The following is a 24,334-nucleotide window of genomic DNA, read 5'->3' as shown; positions in this document are numbered from 1 at the left end:
TTGTGGCTAGGATTCTAATAAAGTGATAGGTAAAGGATCAGACCTAGAGACCTCAGGCATCTAAACCACCCTACTCCTTTCCCAGATGGGGAGCTCAGGGTTTCCAGAAACTAAGCTCTCTTTCTTGAAAGCTCAGTTTCTCCCTGTGAACAGCTTGTTTCAAATTGGCACTAGCCATAACCCACAGAAACTATATATTTTTTTCAAAGTGTATTTATTTTGAGAGTGAGTGAACACAAGCAGGGGAGGGGCGGGGGGGGGGAGAGAGAGAGAGAATCCCAAGCAGGCTCTGCGCCATCAGTGCAGAGCCTGATGTGGGGCTCAAACCCACAAACCATGGGATCACAAACTGAACAAAAATTAAGAGTCAGACGCTTAACCAGCTAAGCTAACCCCCAGTAGCTCCCACAGAAACTATATTTTAAGCTTTCTCCAAATATAATTATTTGAGTTTACACTGTAAGTTTTGATACTTCAAGTAAAGTTGTGACTTGTGACACTAAGCACACCTTCGTATTTAACTTACATTTGATTGGTGGGAGCACCTGTTAACCACTGGCACCAAAGGAATGATTTCATTTTCAGCTTCATTTTCATGAATTTCTCACGGTTTACAAGAGAGTATAATATATGACTCACTTGTGGAAAGCTAAAGGAAGACATATTATGTATTTCATTATTATATATTGTTTTAAAATGTCTCTTAAAAGACTTTAAGAAGTAATGTATTTTCCTAGGAACGATGACAAAAAACTGAAAGAAAATTACAGAACACTGTATTCCCTTTTCTCACAACACAAGAGTGACTAGAATATATTCACATATCTTATGTGATATATCTTTAAAATATGATTCAAATTCCAACATAAATAGATTTGTGTCTCTTTTGTTTCATTTAATACAACATAAAAATTGTTCTCTAATAGAATATTCTTGGTAAATATCCTATAAATAGCTGTTAATTTATATCATCTGACCCTTGTATAATGTTTGCTGATTTTTTTTCTATATTCATTTTTTTTTTTGACGGAGTGGGTATTATCTGCATATTCCTGTTATTAACAAGATGTTAAAACCAATTTTTTATGATTTCTTTCCATGCTCAAGGATTAGATAATTTTTTTTATCTCAGTTTTCTGGGATACCTAGATTTTCCTACATTTTCTCATAGTTCTTATTTGTGAGAAACTGAACTTCAAAAAATGAAGCACAACACTGGTAAAGAGAATGAAAGGATTTTATGTTTCTTGAGATAAGATACCTGTCAAGAAACCCTGTCGCTAAAATATAACTGAACTGACAGGATTGTTTACTCAGTTCATCCCCAATAAATCAAAATTTTTGAAATGTATATTTGGATAAATCAGATGTCCTTATTAACATAAGTAATAGAAGTTCAGCCCACTTCCTTTCCTCCCTATCTGGCATAGATAGGATACCTTTATTCTCTTAGTAGCTGTAAATTGTAATCCTTCTAAGCCCCAAATGATCAGTTACCTTTAACAATAAACTCTTTGAAAATTAGGATTTTTCCAGGGTCTTGGGCTTGTCATTTTGAGGGTCAGTTCTCATTATGATAGATTCAACTTCTGCAGTTCAAGGGGATTGATCTGAATATCTATTGATTCTAGTAAATTCTATACTCCAGTTTATGGGAAGTTCTTTGTGTCAGATCTTTCATCAATACAACAGAAATGATCATATATTGCACCTCATAGGTAAACTGTGAGGATAGAAAGAGTACATGTGTGAAAAGTGCATAGAAAAGACCCAGGACAAGTTCAGCATCCATTCATATTAGCTATCTTAACAATCATTATTTTTCTTGTTTTTAACTAATGTGAAATTGGGGAAAAATGCATGTTATCATCAGGTGGTTTTTCATTTATACCTGTTAGAAGAATCATTGAGAGGTGCTAGGATTATGTTGGATTGGTAGGATTCTTAGCTAATGATTCTAATTTACTTGGTTTCTAGTTTGTCAAAGTTTTATTGACCCTCCACCTCCCTACCATTATCTTTTTTATCATTTTGCAGGATATTCAATTTTTAAATGTTATCATGAGACAAAGTAGGGCTTTACCTGTAATTGTCCTTAACTACTCATAAAATTAGTTCCTCAGTGCGACACACTCGATTGTGCTATACCTGCGATGTCAGCATGATTGCTCTTATCCCTGCTTATCCATGCTGTGTGCACAAAACCCAGTTCACAAGACGATCCTGTGACTGGGAAGCCACTTCAATGGAACAATGTGCTACATTTATTCACTCCTCCTCCTTGCTCAGGGCCACTTTCCATGATTACACATGAACCGTCAAAGTCAATGGCACCCTCCAAACTATTCCTCCCACAGGATTCCTCATCTGTGGAAACTATTCAGACAAAACCAAACAAAATGATGAACCAAAACTTGGAATCATCTTTGATGCTTCTCTTTCTCTTACACCCCACAGTGGATCCTCCAACCAGTCCTGTCTGTTTTACTTTCAGCACTACCATGTTGGTCTGATTATTAAGGAACATCCTAATTGATCTTTCGGAAGCCACCTTAAAAGGATTCTTCCTTAACAGGAATGAGAGGAATTCTACTTCAATGTAATTTACATATGTCACTCCTCCCCTCGGAATTCAACAACACCTTCTCATATCATTCAGAGTAAAAGTCAGAATAACTTACAAAGTCTGATAAGGCCCTCTTTCTGTTTTGTTCCTGCATTACGGCTTTGTGCTTTTTTCATTCAACTCTACTCTGGAAACTGAAATTGCTCTTGTGTTTTAAGAATAAAACTTGCTTTGGGGCACCTGGGTGGCTCAGTCAGTTAAGCGTCCGACTGGCTCAGGTCATAATCTCACGGGTTCGTGAGCCCTGGGTTGGGCTCTGTGCTGACAGCTCAGAGCCTAGACCCTGCTTTGGCTTCTGTGTCTCCCTCTCTCTCTCTACCCCTCCTCAACTCATGCTCTGTCTCTCTCTCTCAAAAGTAAATAAACATTAAAAAAAAAGAATAAAACTTGCTTTGACATTATTTATATTTTGATTTTAGCTATATATATATATATATATATATATACACACACACACACATATATATACACATTTAATATGTATTCCTTATATATGGCATAGATATATATCTTGTTTATAGCTGATTTTGCAAATTATTTTTGTTGACATTCAATCATATTTTGACTGTGATTCCTTTGCACTACGAAGAATTTCTGTTTGCTCTTGACTAATTCCAGTGCTTAGTTTTTTGGGTTTTTTTTTAAGTTTATTTATTTTGAGGTAGGGGAAGGGCAGAGACAGAGAGAGACAGAGACAGAGACAGGGACAGAGAGAGAGAGAATCCCAAGCAGGCCTCACACTGTCAGTGCAGAGTCCAGTGTGGGGCTCAAACCCACAAAGCATGAGATCATGACCTGAGCCGAAATCAAAATTTGGGAGCTTAGTCAACTGAGCCACCCAGATGCCCCTAATTCCAGTCCTTTAAATTTGATCCTCTTGTTCCCGGGCCAGTACTCCTGGGTGAAAAGCAAACTGCTATGGCAGTCTTAATTTTTACTTTGCAGTCAGAGAACCTAAATTTCGATCTCTACTCTGCAGCATACCAGTTGTGGACAAGTTATTTACTTCACTTTATTCTGAAGAGATTTTATGTCACATGTTGATATAAGTCCCACAATGGCCAAGTGGACTAGATTCGATTATTTTGTTTTATATATGTCATTGTTAACATATTAGCTCTTGAGAGTTTGCTTTTTGTTCCTAGTTTGCTTTCTGCTTTGTAGCATTTTGCTTTATTTTATATCGATTTTTAAAAAAATTTTCTATTCTAATTTTTTGTAAACAATTTTGGGTAACACTGTGGGCTCTATGTATGCTTTTGGGTACCACCCTGACATGGAAACATGAGCTACTGAGGTTGACTTCCTGAAAATGCCAGCAAATGCCCTCTGCTACTGGACTGGCTGTGGTGAGAAGAATTTTATGGATCATTGTAACTCAAATGTGACAAAAAGAAAAAAAAAATAGCTGCAGCTGCTCTAACATGTTTTCACTAGCTGCCTTGAGATGCCATAGCTGTTTCAAACCGTTGTCATAGTGAGTTACATTTGTTAACATCTCTCCTTCCTCATTGGTGCCTAGGTGATCATTAGTCATTTATTGTTAGAAAGGAAAGAAACATACTGTTCTTCTAACACTAAGTTTGAGAGAAAGGTGGAATCTATTTTCATTAACCCTAGCCTTGGATTTCTCATTTCAAATAACCTGAGCTGAAAAGTATGCTTTTAAAATGTCAAGTTATCCATCAAATCCTAGCAGAAGGTTAAGAGTCTAACCCAAGATCCTAACCCTTTTAATGTTGTGGGATTTCCATTAGCTGTTGTACCAAGAGCTTGACAAGAAAGTGCATTAAACTCAGACTCAACAGAAGTCAAAGTGATAGGACTAGATGCCTGCCTTCCATACATGCACAGATGAATCTTCTCATTGACCAAGATGTGCTTCTTGAGGCTAGTTTCCAAAAGTGAGTGATGATGGTACACTTAATCGTCTTCAGAAATTCACATGATCTTGATGGCACCCAATAGTTCATTTATTCAGAATGGGTGGGACTGGAGTCCACAGAAGAGAAGTCAAAAGAAATTGCCAGATTTAGTGAAAATCAAAACCTCAACCTTGGACTCCTGGATATTTTGTTATACTTGCTTGAACTAAATATTCACATACATTTTACATTTTGATAGATATCTTTTGGAATGAAGGACATACAACTCTATAAACTGGTATAGAGTCTAAACAATTTAGAGTGTATGATTTGCACAAATAAAGTAATCTGTGTCTGTGTTAGTTTCTACTTCACTTTTTCATGTGTAAGATGAGAATAATATTCTTTGTCCCACTTTTTTCACTGGCTTCATTTCAAGGATCAAAGAAATGTGGATGTGAAAGCACATGTTGACTAAGGTAATATAAGATGTTATGTTGTTAAGTGGAATAAATAAATATGCCAATTATACTAACATTGTATTTAGATACTAGAAGCAAATTTCAAATATCACAGAATTTTATTTCTTTTCCAAATATCACAGAATTTCAAAGGTTTAAGGGGTTTGAGATCATTTGGCCATGGATAATTATGTCATTTTTTAGTTGAATAATTGGCAGTGGAGAATTAAATATTTCCAATGCTAATCCCAAAAGTAGTGCTTAAATTCAGTTATTTGAATTCCTAGCCTAATTGCTTTCCAGAGTGCTCCTTTGTTATAAATGATAGTTTGTCAATTTTGATTCTGGATCACTAATGTGGAACACATTGGTGACACAGAGACAGCATACATGCTTTAATGATTAAAAAAATATACTGTTATGAATAGTGATATTACTATTTTACTTTTTGCCTTTACTATTTTTACCATTATCTCGGGTTACATAAAAGTTACCTCAGATCATCAGATATCGTGGGGTTATTTTTCTCCTCGTTGTGTGTTTTTTTCTTCTGATTTTTTCTTCTGAAAATTGGTACTAAGTCAGTAATATAATATTTATTTTTGTACCTGGAAAGGTTATTAATTATTCTGACTATATGACATGTACAGCATGAAAAATATAAGCTATGTGAATAGGAGTAAAATAAGTCAAAATTTTATAGAGAGCTTTACATTTCAGATTACTTTCATGAGCTTACTACACTTGATTCTTTTAAAACCCTGTGAAGTATAATTTACTGCCCCCCCTTTCTCAATCAGAAATTTGAGTCTTAGAGAATGTAAGTGACTTAGCATACATTCCACTTATTAAGTGGTGGTGACTTGAAGCCACATCTTCGGACTCTGAAGCCTGAGTCCTTTCTAGGACTGCAGGGTGCTGCTCCATCAAGCATCTGAGCAGGTTACCATTTTCTTCCTCTACTGGTACATTAGCTGGTATAGTTTAGATCTAGGATTCTGAGATTAGGGAGACATGAAAATATACAGTGAACGAGATTATATTGAGATTGAATGAACTCACTTTCAACCCCTTAATCCGTTACCTCCACCAGGAGGTACAAGCTCCCCATATGTTCTATACATGCTAGCACAACCCCAGCAGCTCCAGAGAGCACTGGCATGTGGTGACCGTGGCCTTATTGTCATTATCTGTGAGTCGTTAACAATCCATGCTCCATTTTTGGCTGGTTAGAGATGCTTAGGAGATTCATTTCCTTCCACAAACTCCAGCATTTCCTTAAGCAAATTATTGTGGATATTCTCAAATATGGCACAATTTTATGTTTAAAGTACAAATTTGTTTTTGGAAATAATCACAATTCATTTGAATCGAGGCTGGTGAATGAGGCTGATGACTAAGTAGAGTCACAATTCTTAGGGATGAAAGAGTTTTAATGTCACAAAACCTTAGATAAAGGATACATGTGACATAAATTGCACTTTTCCAAAATTATATTGATTTGTCTTTTTGAGTAACCTGATTCCAATGTTTTCTTTTTTTCGTTATGTTTTCTGACACTGAAACTTTTTATCGTATGCTTTTAGTAACAACTATTCTAACAACAGTGCTTTCTGACAACAACCTGTGCCCTGCAGTTTAATTCAGTTCTGACACTAGGAGCTGATGTCAAGTTCCACAGGTTTCAGGGGTCAAGTCTTGCACAAGACTGCCCTCACTTCTGATACAGGTCACAAGTATGAGAGCCACCTGCACTGCTGACCAACCCTTTGTAAATATGCGGTTTCCTATGATTCCATCACTTTCAGTAATATGCTGGAATGACACAGAACTTTGAATGACACAGGGAAACAATATTTACAATTCCATTTTTATAATAAAAGTTGTGATTTAGGAACAGCCAAGTGGATCAAACACTTAGAATTCTGAGAGAATTCTAGATGTGGAGCTCCCTATGCCAGGGTCTGTCACCCTCCTTGCACATTCATGCATTCACTATTCAAGAAGCATTTTGAGCTCTGGGTGTCCAGATATTTGTTGAAGTATTATTATGGGATTGTGTGATTGAACTCTGTCTCCAACCCTTGTCTTCTCCCCAGAGATAGGAATGGAGGAAAGGGTTGAGGCTGAAAGTTCTAGCCTTCTAATCACTTACCCAGCCATATACGCTCTTGAAACCAAGGGACCATCAGAAGTCACCTAGTCAGATGTGGTCAAGGGGCTCATTATGAATGACAAAACATACTCTTATCCTTTAGGAAATTATAAGAGTTTTTTAAGTTTAGTGTTAGGAACCAAGGACAAAATCCAGATATATTCTTTATTATAACAACTAAAAATTTGTACTTTTAAAGTTGATTTGATCAACTGTTTATAAAAGTTTATTTATAAAGTAACATAAACTACAATTGTAATTTAATTTTGGGTAATAAACACTGTGAGTGTATATATGTATGTATGTATGTGTGTGTGTGTGTGTGTGTGTGTGTGTCATCTGTGTTTGTATGTGCTGTGAAAGGATAAAGGACGGAAAAAAAATAAGGCCAAATCTATTGCATGGGGGAGATAGATAGCTATACAACACAAACCAGCCCTAACTCGAACGTCTGTGACCAGGCATTGGTGAGATATGAGGAACTGGATTTGCTTATGTTCAAATTGATCACTGCTCCTTATTTGTCATATTTTAGATGATAATAATTTAGATGAAACAATCTACATGTTCATGTTTTATCCTTTAAGGCAAACTATTATTCTGTGAATCAAGGACATGTTTGGAGGCAACATTGCATGGTAGAAAAGGTTTCAGGATGAATTTGGTAATTTCTGTTCAAATCAAGCTCCATCATTTACTAGCTGTGTTCCCTTGGGCAATTTTTTTTTCTCTGCCTCAATTTCTCCATGATGAATAAAGTAGGGATAACAACAATATAATACTTACAGGGAGGTTGTAAGAAATAAATTAATGCATAGATTTAATGCACATACAGGTGTCTAGCACTAAATTTTACAATAAAATATTAAGGATTCCAAATTTTCATTTTGGCCTAAGAGAACTATTATGGTAGTTGATCTAATAATCATTTTTTACCATGATCTAATAATCATTTTTTACTTAGACTTCCTTATTATGTCACTGAAAAACTAGTAGTATTACATTGTAGTTATGCATAAGTGTGCGTGTGTGTGTGTGTGTGTGTGTGTGTGTATATACCTATATACATATGTATGTATATATACGTATACACACACATACACATGTATGTATATATGTATATATATATACGGTGTGTGTGTGTGTCTATCTTGGATTTGTCTATGACATTCTCTGACCCCTCTGAGCTTCATAGCTATTGGCAAATTAGTTACTATCTTTGAATGTCATTTTCTCAATTGTAAGTAAAATATCATCTACTGATGGAAGTGTTGTAAGGATTAAAAGAAATAATGTGGATAAATATTTAGACCTGGTGGTATGAACTCCAAACTTTTAAATATGTTGAACGTGTAGAGAGCAATCTCACTGGAAGATGGGGTATGCAGTTTTTCTTAACACTGTTGCTACACTCTAGGTTGTATATTTATTTGGGGAGTTGAGCTGACAAGGAGCAAATGGAAGAGCAAATGTATCCCAAAATACATCATGGCACTTCCTGACAGGTGAGCCTTAATAAATATTAATTCATTTTCTCTGACTAGATATCTGTAATGCAAATTAACAAAAAGTGTTCCTGTATTTATCAGCAATGCCCAATTCTTCAGTCTAGATTGAACCTGGTTTGTCTCAATATTTATAATTAGATTTGTCAATCCAAGGCAGTTGTACATTCTAGAAATGAGAGCTGATTGTGATGAGGATAAAAAGAAGAATGGCAGTAACTTCATCTTAGATAACTTATATTTGGCATAGACTGTATGAGTGTTATATGTGCCGTACATATCTCTAAAAACAGTATTTCAAGTTAATTATTGCTTTCCTCCATTTAAAATGAGGAAGTTTAAATATTTTCTTCAAGGTCACAATGCAAGCAAGCAGCATAGCTGAAATTCAATCCTCAGAGTCCTTTCTTTTTCCAGTTAGTCTCTCTGTACACAGTGAGGATGCTTCCTATCTATTCATAGAGTTTTTATCACTTGAGAGAAAAACAATTGTTCATCAGTGTTTTAATTTCATATTGCCAAGGTAACAACCACTATCAGGATTTATCACAGAAAATCTACAAAACAACTGATATCAATCATGAGTTCTCTTTATTGACCAAGGCCTGTTAAAACATCTGCTGGCAAGACATTAAGGAGGGTTTGAGATTAAAATTTGAAAATGCTACTGAATTATGCATTTTCTCTTTTGTTTCTTTAAAGATAATTTTGAAGCCTTCATATTTGGGTAGGAAAATCCTGAGTGGTCTCTGAAATGGTATTAAGATAGGCACAAGGGAGATAAAAATAAAAGGACTTATTTTCCAAATATGATAAGCCATAACAATTCAAAGTACAGTTTTAAGTCATTTTTTTCTTGACACTTTTGCTTTCTGAAACACAAAGGAGTTTGAAAATAAAACACATCTTGAAAAATTAAAGTATTTTGCTAGTTTCTTTCTTTGAAGCTCAAAGCTTCTTATTTTAAGTTGAGGTACTTGTGAAGAATCAAAACCAGACAGTGCACTAGGGTAGATGCTTCTAAATTTTCATCAACCCTGTGGGTAATCCAAGCAGAATACAAAAGGGAGAATTAATTTAGAAAATTAGGATAAAAGGCATAGCCTTGCGTTTACCCTCTTAACAAGTTGTTCAAGTTTATGAAGAACTGTTGTACCTGTGTTGGGTGTTCCTTCCAGCTCCATCCCTACTCCTCTAGAAGAGGTGAAGAGGTTCCCTAAAGCTGGGGGTGTGGGAGTGAGAGACCTCAGGACACATTCATTTCCCATGGAAACAACACTGAAGTTAGTGATCAAGGGTTGGTGGAAGCATTGTGACCAGTGCATGAAACATAAATCAAGTTAGGCTTATTTTGGCTGAGGCTACCATATAACCCTTTCTGCGACATTTTTTTTTAAGTTTATTTATTTTGAGAGAGAGAGCAGGAGCAAGGTTGGGCAGAGAGAGAGAGAGGAGAGGGAGAACCTCAAGTAGGTTCTGCACTGTCAGTGCAGAGCCTGAGGCAGGGTTCCATCACATGAACTGTGAGATCATGCCTGAGCCAAAATCAAGAGTTGGATGTTTAATGGATTGGGCCACCCAGGCGCCTCTAAGATTTTTTTTAAATCAATCCATTTTTGATCTGGGATACAACTACCACCCAAAAGTAGAAGTTCTACCCATGAGAAAAGAATGAAAGCAGAGCATATTTTTTCTTGCTCTCCTCCTCAGATTCCTTCTCCTTCTTCATAATGACTAACACAGATGGAAAGCTTTCTACCTTCAGGTACTATTCTAAGTGCTTTATATGCAGCAATTCCCTTATCATAACATTCCTTTATGCTAGAGATTATTTTATCCTCCTTTTACAGATGAGAAAACTGACGAACAAAATGAAGAAACAACATGTACAAGTATCTACAGCCAGTGAAATCAGTCCAGGCAGTTAACCTCTTAATCACTGCACTATTCTTGCCTGCTTGGAGTAAGTTAGATCTTGGCTGTAGAGTCAGTCCGAATTGTGTTCAGATATTAACTCTGCCAAATCCCAGGGTTTTTAAAACAATTATAGTAAAGTTAATTACCATTCTAAGCCTCAGTTTCCTCATCCATAAAATAGAGTGATAATTTATCTGCTAGAGATGTCATGAATATTAAATGAAATAATTAGCATAAAGTCTGGTAGTCACACTTAGTATCCCAAGGTAAAACTTTCTTAAACTGTGTCTTTGTTTCAGAAAGAATTAGTGAAATTTAATGTTCCCTGACAGTTTAGCCTAAGCAGTGGTAGCATCTTGTTGATTGATTGGTTCAATCAAGGAGACTCTTCAATAAATTTGTTGTAGAAATAAGTGGATACCACTCAAATGAGAACAAACCAAAGCTCTTTTATGCAGAGTTTGCTTAAACAAGGGAATTAGCCGCCATGACTTGGCCAAGACTTAAAGGCAGACAGGGGAGCTGGGGAACCTTTATAGTGGAGAACAAAAAGAGTAGTCTTCAGGTGTGCCCCGATTAGAGATTGTTTTTGTGGTGAAGCTAGCGAGCTAAAGGCTGGCTGACTAGATGCAGGACCTCCTATCTAATTGTTTAGTGGAATACATTGGGCATCAGCCTAAGTAGGAAATATGGGCAGAAATGAGTAAACTGGCAGTTATTGACCAAGTTTTGTCCATTTTGAGCAGATTCTTGCAGATTGTGTGGTTTGGCTTCCTGGGCTGGTTGCTACAGGTTACAAATTCTATGTTTTTGGTTGTTTTATGTTTGTTTATTTGTTTGTTTGTTTGAGACAGAGTGAGGAGAAGGGGCAGAGAGAGGGAGAGAGAGAATCCCAAGCAGGCTCTGCACTGTCAGTGCAGACCTTACATGGGCCTTGATCTCACAAATGTGAGATCATGACCTGAAGCTAAATCAAGAATCAAGACATTTAACCAACTGAGCCACCCAGGCGCCCCACAAGTCTGTGTTTATATATGGTCTGGCCTTGTCCATTTGTATAATCAGTCTCTTAGCATGTAATTAATTTAGTTAATAAACAACAATGCTATGAACCATTGTAGTGAGGAGGGGAGATGGACGGAGTATTGGTATTCTTGATTCCACTTCAGCAGCACATATCTTCCTCTTTCCTTTCAGACTTTTTTCTCCCACCTCATCCTATCCTTCCCCCTCCTTCTTTTTTTTCTTTCTTTCTTCTTCTTTTTTTTTAGAAGGAAGAAGATAATTTGTCACAGTTTAGTTCTTCTCCCCAACCCTGTCTCCATGCACACCTGAAGCCCTGAAGGCAATAAGGCTTGAAAGTTTTCCCCTTCTTGCAGAAAGTGTTTGGAAATCCTTGTGAAGGAGCTCTGAGCACCCTCCTGTCTTACACAATAAACAGAACTAGTATTCTTGACCTTGTGTCACACTGTATTATACTGTGATGTTTGTGGCACTCTAACTTCAACTTCAATTGAGTTAACAAAACCAGCCAGGTCTGTGATATTATGTTACCATTAGCATCTGATAAATGGATGAGATGAAGGACAGTTCGGGCTGGGAGTACTGAATAGTCAGAGATGAAGTGCACACGTGTTCAGCCTATCCACTCTACACTCACATTCAACCCAGCAGTGACTCTGGAAAACGAAAGTGTCATTTGCTTTCTGCATCATATTATCAGTCATCTCCAATCCGTTGCTTATCCTAAGAGGATGAGTGGCATCTGACAGGACTGTTCTCTGTGATTTTAGACTGATGTGCAATGCATGTAAATTTTCCTAAGTGTCCATTTGGGATGTTTCCAAAGTGTAAGAAAATTAAAAATGCAGTGTTTTCTTGAAAGTGTTTTCTATTTAAAGTCAACTTTGCTTTTCTTAAAATGAATCTCCAAACTCTGTCCTGGAAAGACAATTCTGTTCATGGATTTTTTTTTGCTTTATTTGCACTTATTTTATGGTCAGAATGTTAGTGTCTAATGTATCACAGAAAGACCATTGTGAATTGTGTCTGCATTTGCCACCTGAATGAAAATTATTTGTTGCAAAAGTGCAGAATAGATCTAACCTTAATAACACTTCTTTTTTTCATTCTACATGATGAAATCTGGTTTTGTTTCTATTTTTAATTTGTTTGGATTTAACATTTGAATTTGTGAAAAAGACTTTTATTTATGATACAATATTCTCTGAGGATTCATGTATCCCAAGGGAATGTGGTTTCTGCTGAATCAGCATAGTACTTATTTCCTCAAAAGTACTGATGAAAGAATTTCTAGAAATGTCTTCAACAGAGTTTAAATTTTAGTAAGTGAAGAATAGGAAGTTCGTTTGTTTTTTTTTTTTTTTCCCCCTCTATTCTGGTAATAGAATTGCCTACCTATATAGCTCACACCCTCTGTCTTTTCAATGTCTTCTTAGTATACCATTAAACCATTTTTTTAAAAATTTGGATCATTAATAATAATTATTTCCAGGGGTGCTTGGGTGGCCCAGTTAGTTATGTGTCTGACTCTTGATTTCAACACATGTCACAATCTCATGTTACTGAGATCAAGCCCCACGTTTCATTCTCCGTGCTAAGTGTGGAGCCCGCTTAAGATTCTCCTTCTCCCTCTGTCCCTCCACCACCCTCAAAAAAAATACAAATAAATTAAAAAATTAAAAAATATATATTTCCAGTTTTGATTGATGTATTCTGGTCCAGGAATCATGTCAAGCACTTTAGATTTTCTATTTCATTGGATCTTTAGACTGATACCATTAAGCGGGCACTGTTTTTACCCTCCATTTTGTTTTGTTTACTATTAATTTTCTGGGACCTAGAGAAATTAGGTAAATGTCCCCGTGGCACATAGCTTATGAAAAATGGGTCTGTGACTAGGAAAACTGGGAGATCCACTGATTGGGTATTTATTAATCAGAATTTACAAGGACTCCAATACTGAATACCTACAATTAAGTATTGACAAGTTGTTCTTAACTTTGTGTGTATATGCCAAAATATGTTTATTTATTTTTAAGGAAATGGAGTATATATACTCTATTTATATATACTCCATTTATGTAATGGAAAAACTGTAGGTTATATACATGCTTAAGTTTGAAACCTGACTATTTCACTTAATAGCTAGGCGATTTGGGGGAAATTATTAAATTGTCTGAGGCTGTTACCTTTCTGCAAAATAAATATAATAAATACTAACTAACTTAAATTGGTTTTTAATATGTAATGAAATGGAAAAAAAAAACCCATTTATAAAATGTCCATCTCAGTGCATAGAGCAGGCTCTCAAAACTGGCAGTCTTAACTAAATTTAAAGAGAACCTTTTATTCCTAGCATTGAAGGTGAGTTTTAAGGATGTAAGGAATGAATATTTTGTAGCTATCGTCCAAACTAACATAAACAAGAGAGTAGACAGTGGTGTTGAGAGATTGAATTACTGGAGGCAAGGGCATGGAGGAGACAAAGAGGTAGCAGTGAGCATTGGTCAACTGAGAAGGCAGTGGACAAGGGCAAGGGCACTCACTTGAAGTCTACATTTCTATTATGTTTCCCTCAAAATAGGAAGATTATAGAAGGCACCCACTTCATTATTTGTCTTTTTCAAGTATCTGTTGGTATACCTTTCAAGGGAAAAGGATAGCAGACAATAAAGGATGTTTTGTAGCAAGCAATGAAGGCAAATAAAGCTTAATCTTCCCAAGGAAATAATGAAAGCCTCCAACAGGTGAAGAAGCTGGAGTATTTATATACCAACTTCTCTGAGGCAATGGCTAAAGACTTCTTCTGAGGACGCTTACACCAGGGCACATTCTAGTTACGGATCCTTTCACAGCTGACACTGCCTAGAGACTCTCGAGTCCAGTGGTCACAGTGGTACCCCTGCAAGATGGAGCTGAGGTCAGAGGAGAAGTAAAATGCAACTTGAGTTACACCAGAAATATTTTAGGAAACATTTTGCCAGAAGCTGGTATATTACATTATCATACTGTTTAAAGAGCTCTAAAATTGAGGTTATCTGATAGTAATTAGTAAAAACACATAGTATTTTAGCCCTTTGCCATTTGGAAAGCACATTCATACATATTTCGCTTCAAATGATTCAAGTTTCCCTTGCGAGGGAGAGAGGAGGTCCATACAGGTACTTTTGCAATATCCTTGAGCCCAGCTACTTTGAATTATGTTTGAGTGTAGAGGGGAAAAGTATAATTTATATCCCTGAAAAGGTCAACTATGTCTACTATGTATTATCAAAATGCTTTTTTTACCACATGTGCAATCTGCTTTACTCTCAAGGTTGGTAAATTCCAGCACCAGCAATAACCATTACTAACAGATCTGTCACCCCTTATCTAATACGATGAAGCTAAGAAAATTTAAGTTCTTTTCTCAGCAATGGCCAGTCTGTAAATTTTCAGAACTAGAACACTAACCTAAGTACAGACGTCTAAATTCCAATACCACATTCTCCTCACAGATGATAGATTTTAAAACACACAGTTCAAATCATAAAATCTTTATTCTAGTTAGAATCACTGTAAATTAAGCATATCGGGAACTAATTTACATGGCTTACTGGCCTTAACTTGCGACTTACTTGCATTAATTTGAAATTTGCCAGAGTTTACGTTATAGATTGGTTTTCACTACCACATAACAAGAATTTGAAAATCTGCATTCCTAAATTGCTACTTTGTCAAATAACCACACCATACCATGTAACTCAAATCACTGTCAGTGCTACATGTAAGAGAAATATTTTATCTTAGGAGGTAGACATGTGTTAGAGTGGTGCCCTTTATTTTTATAGCTATGATATAGCCAATATATAACATAATTTTAATACATAAAAGCGTATGCTAACTGTTAATGTTCAGTGTCTTATTTAACATGTAATGAGTCCCTACAGTTATACAGATAACTTTCTACTTGATAAATATTCCCAGATCTCTGTCAACAGGAATATTTTAACATGAGATTCTCTCTTCTCTAAAGCTAATGAAGGAATATGAAACTTTGATTTATTTTTTTAATATATATAGAAAACGTATGAATTTACACATCTTAAGAGAAGACATTTTTTATGAAATGCCTGAGAACCATAGACCATAATAGCTAAAACCTGAAAGAAGGTTATTTTCTTTCAGATTTGACTTTGCAATATGATAATGCAGAGTGAACACAATGATAGAAAAACTTACCTAATAGGTTGGTTAGGGGAAAAAAAAAAACAAAAACAAAAACCTAACACGTGGCTGACCACATCACAGAAGATCAGTATGTTGCTTTTTTTTTTTTTTTTAATCATTTGTTTTCCATTACCAATTCAATATCCCATCTGGAACTGCTGCCTCAGCTTACAAGGATACTTCCCCTTCTTTCTCATACTTCTGACTTCTATGAATGGATGTGCCATTTTTTTAAATCATTTTTTTATCTTACTTGAAGGTCTTTTCCACCCTCGTAGAAATAGACTGGATATAATGGCCACATTTTATTGTTAAGGTAGATTGAAAATAAATAATGGAGAAGATAGGATATAAATGTGGCTATTTGTATATTATTTTAAAGGTATTTTTCATGAGTATCAAATTCCCTGATAATCATTGGCCACAGAAGGGCAAATAAAAGAGCTAACTCCTTCTTACTTTCTCTTTGACCCTATGAAAGAGAGAAACTAGGGTTTTGTTCATTATTAAATAATCTGATCTTCTCAGTGGACAAGTACTTAAAAGTGAATTTTAAGGGAAATGAGAACTGGACTCGATATTTCAAAATCTTCAGCAGTTTATATTGACTTTTCTTTTTATATTTCTACAATAGGAAAAATAGGTATTTAATAATCACTTTTCATGATGCTGAAGGAACACACACATGCCAGAGTTCAGCTTTGTACCCCTAAGATATCAATACTAGCATTTAACCTGTATTCAATTGCAGGGATATTGCTGAATCACAAGTTGTTGGGTTCTGAGTAACTGGCAACCCATTTGTCATTAGGTTACTGACACCCACTTAATATGTGCATTTTAGAACTTGGGGATTGTATTTGTAAACTATTAGAAGTGAAAAGCAATCAAATTTGAGGGAAAAAAAGAACAAAACAACTAAGCAATATTATTCATAGGAGATTTAACTAAATGCCGTGCATTTTTCAGGATTTCATTTTACATATAGATTGAACCATATGAAATTCTATTTATGTAAATCTAAAAGAGTAAAACCTTCGAAATTTTATGTAGTTCAGTGTGACAAAGAAAATGAGAGGTCTTTTCATGGAGTTATGCCATGGCGGCAGCCATTTTTTCAGGATCTAATGGATTTAGGTCACTGTATTAATTCTAACATCCATATGCCTCATCTGTCCAGCAATATTTATAGGGTTTGCTATTTGGCAGACAATGTACTGTGGAGTTAGGTTACACTATTGTATGGAACAAACAATATCTTTATCGTCATCAAACTTACAATGTAGTAACAACACAGTAAATACTAAGTAAAAATTATGTGTACTATTTTCATCAGTATTAAGTGCTGAGGACAAAAATATATAGCAGGGAAGGAAAATATTTTGTGGGAGAGTCAGGGTTGCAATTTTAAAGTAGTTTTTCTGGAAAGTTTTTAAGAAGAAATAAAGTCTGGAAGGAAGGAAAAGAGAAGTCATGTGATTGTAAAAAAAAAAAAAAATTCCTGGCAGAGAGAAAAGCAAGCCTAAACAGCCTGAAGCAGGAGAATGCCTGGTGTGAGGAAATGGTCAATATGGATAAAAGAGGTGAACTGCAGAGAAAAATAATGAATAATAAGATGAACAAAATAATGGTGGCACCAGATTAGGTGGAACCTTTTGAATCAGAGGAAGGACTTTAGCTTTTACTCCAAGTGAGGTGGGAAGACAGGCAGTTCTGAACAAAGAAGTGACATTATCTTCTTTATTTTCCAACAGACTCATTCTGTGTAGTGGGTTGGGAATAAATGTAGGAGCAGGGATAGATGCTAGAAAACAAATTAGAGGGCTGATATAATTATCCCCATGAGTCATGGTTTATTTGGGACAGAGTGAAGCACCATGTTGGGGATGGAAAGTGGTTGGATCCTTGATATGTTTTAAAAATAGAACTGAGAGTATTTCCTGAAATCTAGGGTATTAGTGTGAGGGAAAGAGAGGTATTGGGAGTGACTCCAGCATTTTTGTCTTTAATGGATTTCAGTTCTGGATGTACTGCAGTTGAGAAGCCAAGTGGGTATTGAGTGTCAAGTAGCAAATTGATTAGGATTCAGTTAGAGAACCCAAACCAGTAAGAATGGTATGGAAGAAGGGGTTTATTATAGAGATTAGACTTCCAAAATTATTGGAACTGATGAAGAATTTTTTTAGGAAAGCTGTACCTTTTGTATCTGGTGGTGGTCCTGAAATCACTCTTCCAAAACAAGGTGGGCAGTTGGGGAGAAAACAGTGAAACAGATTTAGCAGTACAGAGCAAACCCTAAAACAGTATGAACAATCTAGAATGACAAAATGGAACCTGCGAGAACAAACTGGAACATGGGTCTCTCTCTCACTCCCTCTTATCCTGATGAGGATTGGCTTGGAGAAGAAACTGGAGGGACTTCTGGGTGGCTCAGTCAGTTAAGCGTCCAACTCTGGCTTAGGTCATGATCTCATGGTTCATGATTTTCAGCCTACGTCAGGCTCTGTGCTGACAGCTCAGAGCCTGGACCCTGCTTCGGATTCTGTGTCTCCCTCTCTCTGCCTCTACCCTTCTTGTTCTCTCTCTCTCTCTCTCTCTCTTTCAAAGATAAATAAACATGAAAAAGAAGAAGAGGAAGAAGAGGAAGGAAAAGAAAAGAAGAAGAAGAAGAGGAGGAGGAGGAGGAGGGGGAGGAGGAAGGAGAAAAGAAAGAGAAGGAGAAGAAGAAGAAGAAACTGGATCACTTTGCTACAGAGAACATGGTGTGCTTGGTCCCAAACCAGAGAAGTTGAAAAGAGAAAATGTAATAGCAGCCAGAAAAGATGGATATTGTGACCTTCCTCATTAACAAAGGGAGCCAGATCAGTGAAAATGTGTGTGAGCAACAACAGGCCTGCTGAATGGCCATTGCTTTACCTCCAAGTCTCATTTCCCCCTCTGTGGTCAACCCTAACTTGGAAATATTAACCCAGATAAGCCAGGTTGACAGAGTACAAAACTACCACATCTAGGCAGTTACAGAGTGTGTCTAGAATGCAGGAAGGAGAAAGGGGCTTAAAGTATACACCTGGATTTATTCCTTTAGCGGTAATACCCAAAGTGATTGGATAACATCACCTGAAACATGTTGCTGGAAAGTAGAAAAGTGTCTAAGAATGAAGCCCCAGAGCACTCTAATTTTTTGATATTAAGGATATGAGGAAGAACTTGCCAAGGACTCGAGTAGTAACAGACGATAGGATGAAAATCTTATAAGGATTGGATCCAAAAAGTCAAGTGAAAACAGGGTGATTCAAGAAGGGAAAATGATTGTTTCTCCTCCCCTGCCCTGACCATTATTGAACTCCCCCATTGGGAAAATGGACCTTGGAGTTTCATTCAAATTGTTTCCCCAGACATAATAAAGAGTAGAAGACAGTACCAGTTTTTTTCTATGTCATTAGATGACAGAATCACTTGAAATACATATTTCCTTTCTAAATGAGAAAAATGTTTATTAAGAAAACAACAATTTAACAGCTCTCCCTTATGAGAATTTTATGGACTAGAGCACAATCTGAAGACAATTACAGTTTCAGTCATAAACACACTGCGTAGGTTGCTTATTTTATAACCAGAAGGTTGCTGAAGTTTGTGACATGCTGACATAAATATGTTATTAAAATTACAATGTTTGGTGGTAATTGTGATTAAACTCTTGGACAGCAGCTCCTCCAAAGAATGCAGCAATCATGTAGCCTCCTATCAGCAAATTTGTAGACATAATAATCTTTTACCATTACACATAGCTTATGTTCCTTTTTTTAAAAATTTTTTTAAGTGTATTTATTTTTTAAGTGTATGAGAGAGAGAAAGAGAGAGCGAGAGCGAGCACGAGTGGGGGAGGGGCACAGAGAGAGGAAGACACAGAATCTGAAGCAGACTCCAGGCTCTGAGCTGTCAGCACAGAGCCTGATGCGGGGCTCGAACTCACTAACTGTTAGATCATGACCTGAGCCGAAGTCAGACCCTTAACCAACTGAGCCACCCAGGCACCCCATGATAACTTATATTCCTAAAGGAAGCCAATGAGAAGTCTTTCCTGTATTTTCTTCAGTCTGATAGTCAGATACCCCTTGTGGTCTACCATATTGTTTATGAAATTTTTTAACATTCCATAAGATTAAGTACAACACAGCCCCATTATCTTGAATGCCAAACCTGGAAATACTTTCATCCATTTTAAATATGTTCAAACCATATTCTTAGTCAAGGGTCTACATGTTACAATGTGAAGAAATGGAGAATTGCTGCAGAATGATTTTAATTCTTTCTCTGTAACGGCCTCTCTTGCCTGGCCTATAGACTGTGGCATTTTATCAACATGATTAGTACAGCCCAAGCATCTTTCTTTGCTTTAATCTGCAATCATACAGGGAATTGTGCCTCAAACAGGTAGGTATCCTTGATCCCCCTTGGCCACAAAGCCCTTTAAGGTCTAAGCTAAAATCCAAACAGATGGAATCTGTTTGCTGATATTTTGCAAGAATCATCATTAAATATATCCTTAGTACTGATTGCGATCTGAGTTGTATTTATTGCTGTGTTTATGTTTTTAATTGTGGTTTATATACAGAATGGAGTACTATGTGGCAATGAGAAAGAATGAAATATGGCCCTTTGTAGCAACATGGATGGAACTGGAGAGTGTTATGCTAAGTGAAATAAGCCATACAGAGAAAGACAGATACCACACGTTTTCACTCTTATGTGGATCCTGAGAAACTTAACAGAAGGCCATGGGGGAGGGGAAGGAAAAAAAAAAAAAGGGTGGGAGGGAGCCAAACCATAAGAGACTCTTAAAAACTGAGAACAAACTGAGAGTTGATGGGGGGTGGGAGGGAGGGGAGGGTAGGTGATGGGCATTGAAGAGGGCATCTTTTGGGATGAGCACTGGGTGTTGTATGGAAACTAATTTGACAATAAATTTCATATAATAAAAATAAATAAATAAATAAAGTGACATAAAGTGGCAAAAAAAAAAGCTTCTTCAAAATTATCTTCATCTTCTGGAGCCCCAATATCATTTCTTACAATCCTTTGTATAATCAAATCTCTGAGATTCTTTTTTCTTTACACATTTTAGATGTTAATCCATTTCTTCCACAGTTCCACTGTGCTAAATATTTAGCTACAATCACAGTCAATGGAGTGTGGCTATGGGCCTTTTTTTCCCCATATGATCCAAACCATAAGGCTATATAGACATTCTCTCAGCTCAGGAAGTGGCTTTATCTAGTTGTGGATCTTCTAATACATTATCTGGGTAAAATTCTATTGCTGGGTGTTCTTTTATAATGACTATCCCGTAGCCAACCATCTGTATATAGCCTACAGATTAAAAGAGAAACATGGGAATTCCAGAAGTTTTCAGCTAAATGTAGTAATGTACTTTCAGGGAGCCTACTTGCAACCACGGTAGAAAACCTACAGAAAAAAAAAAAAAAAAAAAAAAAAGGCCATTGCTTCAGAAGGTTTTCTGAACTCTCTTCCAAAAACTAAATAGATACATTGTTATTTAATGCTTACAAGAATCTGCAACTTGAGCTTCGTTCTTGCTGACACTTCTATCTTATAGGAAAAAGTAATGTTTTCAATATCTTCTCTGTAGATCTGATTTCCAGCAATAATGGTAAATGAATCGATACCTGGTAGTTCCAAGCTTTAAGAATTTCAGGTCCTGTGGCTGTTGGATCTATTAGGTAAACATAAGCAGATTCTAAAATCTCTTGCCCACAATTGATTACTACACAACTTCAGCTGCCCAGCCCCCAGAGAACAGCCAGCCTGCAAAGTACCACCATCACCTCCTGAAGTAATTTTTGTTTTTGTTTTTGTTTTTTTGAATAGGTTCCACGTGGAAGTATTTTTTTTTTAATCAGAAACCTTTCTGTCTCTTTTTCCAGCATTATTGAGATATAATTGACATATAACTTTGTGTAAGTGTAAGGTGTAGAACATAATGATTTGATACATTAAATACATTTTTTTAACCACAAATTTTTTTTTAATTTTTTTTAATTTTATTTTTTTAATTTACATCCAAATTAGTGAGCATCTAGTGCAACAATGATTTCAGAAGTAGATTACTTAATGCCCCTTATCCATTTAGCCCATCTCCCCTCCCACAACCCCTCCAGTAACCCTCTGTTTGTTCTCCATATTGAAGAGTCTCTTATGTTTTGTCCCCCTCCCTGTTTTTATATTATTTTTGTTTCCCTCCCCTTATGTGCATATGTTTTGTCGCTTAAAGTCCTCACATGAGTGAAGTCATATGACACTTGTCTTTCTCTAATTTCACTTAGCATAATACCCTCCAGTTCCATCCACATAGTTGCAAATGGCAAGATTTCATTCTTTTTGATTGCCGACTAATACTCCATTGTGTGTGTGTGTGTGTGTGTGTGTGTGTGTGTGTGTGTGTATATATATAAAGATAAAGGTAAATGGATAAAGAAGACGTGGTGTATATATACATGTATATATATACATGTATACATATATACATATATATATATACATGTATATATACACCACGTCTTCTTTATCCATTCATTCATCGATGAGCATTTGGGCTCTTTCCATACTCTGGCTATTGTTGATAGTGCTGCTATAAACATGGGGGTGCATGTGTCCCTTCGAAACAGCACACCTGTATCCCGTGGATAAATGCCTAGTAGTGCAATTGCTGGATCGTAGGGTAGTTCTATTTTTAGTTTTTTGAGGAACCTTCATACTGTTTTCCAGAGTGGCTGCACCAGCTTGCATTCCCTCATTAAAGACATTTTTAATATGCTTTAATATAGTGCAGGGATGAAGTTTAATATGAAACTGAAATTTCACTGTGAACATTTTCTGGTCATATGTTGTCCATTTCATTGATATAGAGTGTTACCTTGATGTTCTTGTTTAGTCAAATCTACGGGTGAGAGGAAGTGTACAAGGGAGTGAGAATAAACTACTTATCTGGAGCAAAAATAAAACCCTACAACTCTTGAGTTCAGATTTCATTTTAGGTCAGTTTTATACTAGTAAGTGAAGACCTCAGTATAAATTATATAAATGGTATAAACTACGAAGACTTTTTAACCTATCTGTCTTGTAGTCATTTTGTCAGTTGCTCTTCTACAGAGCTGGTGCTACAGTGTTTATTTCCAGCTCTCTAGTAGGGTCATTTAGCCTCTCTTTACCTTTAAAAATAGGGCTAAGTTGTTTGATTTACCTCAATGAGATGATATGCTGCTGATGAGATAACATTTGTGAAACCAGTTGACTGCCTCACAAAATACTTGCCACTGTGATTTCAAAACCACCAACTAGATTGTTTTCCTATCTGAAGAACAAACCCCTGAAATTAGATGATTCCTTCAGCTTTACATGGGTTTGGAGCAAAGGGAGATTCTCTCCTGCAAGAAAGAATGTATGGTTGCCAAAGGTGGCCTGTCTGTCTCAGAGAAATCTTGAATGATTACATGATGTGTCCATGCATGTGCATTGGGAATGTACATCTCTGAAAGATGCAGACGAAGCCCTCAAAGACAGACTCTGGTTCCTGGGAAAGCATCTATCTTCCCTGTGGACTGTTTTGAGGCATTACTCTTTTCTAAGTTTTGCAGATTGTAAATCCAGATTATAAAATGGGAGACATTTTAGTCGACTTTATTTACCACTGACAACCCAGTTCTCAAAATTCTGCCCACTCTTCCTCCACATTTTACTAGCATGTCTAGTCTCTTTATCCTCTTCAATCTGCTTTGTTTCAAACTGCTGCGATCTTCTCACTTTGAATGTTGTGATGATCTCCTTCCTGTTCTTGCTTTCATTATTCTGTTTCTCCCTTACTTTCTTCATATTCATGGCATATGTTCATCTTTGATCTGGTTTCCATTCTGTTGAACCTATGCTCTGCTACTTTCATGAATAGAGTTTTTGTTTTAGTTATTCTAAAAAACAAACAGCTTTCTGAAGATATGATGTGTTTTATACTTTAGCCTTTGCACATGTAATTTCTGTCTGAAATCCCCTTCTGTGGGAGCTGCAGTATGATGTGGTGATTGGTAGTTGCCGTAAGGATTGGTGGCTGGTGTAAAGATTTTGGAAGCTGGATGCTTGTGTTCAAGTCCTGTATCTTCCTTATTTACCTATATGACTTTGGGCAGTGTTTTTGAACTCTTTTTCCTTACTTCCTCGTCCTGAAAATGGAGATGATATCCCATCATCATCTGTCTTAAGAGTTTTTGTGAGGCACAAATGAGGTAATTAATGCATGAAAAGCACTTAGCACTATGCCATGAACACAGTTGACAACTGATACTATTATGTTGTTGTTGTTAATATATTTTGGCCAATTCCAGTGTATCTCCTGTTTAAGTTCCAATTTTCTTTCTTTGATTCTTTCTTTTTCTCTTTCTTTCTTTCTTTCTTTCTTTCTTTCTTTCTTTCCTGTTGTTTTTATTAAAACTTTTCACCACATTCTTTTCTCTACTATCAAGGGAATTAATCACTTTTGTGTGTGTGTGCCAATCTTCTGTATT

The 24,334-nt window shown here is 36.3% G+C and overlaps 1 pseudogene; it reads right to left on the bottom strand.

Annotated features, from left to right (window-relative positions):
* Positions 1 to 19,807: 19,807 nt before the first annotated feature.
* LOC122201267 lies at positions 19,808 to 23,657 on the bottom strand (annotated as a pseudogene).
* Between the last annotated feature and the right edge of the window lie 677 nt (positions 23,658 to 24,334).

Source organism: Panthera leo, chromosome D1, assembly GCF_018350215.1.
Source record: "Panthera leo isolate Ple1 chromosome D1, P.leo_Ple1_pat1.1, whole genome shotgun sequence".
In the NCBI taxonomy this organism is placed as follows: Eukaryota; Metazoa; Chordata; class Mammalia; order Carnivora; family Felidae; genus Panthera; species Panthera leo.
This window is presented reverse-complemented; position numbering and strand designations above follow the sequence as displayed.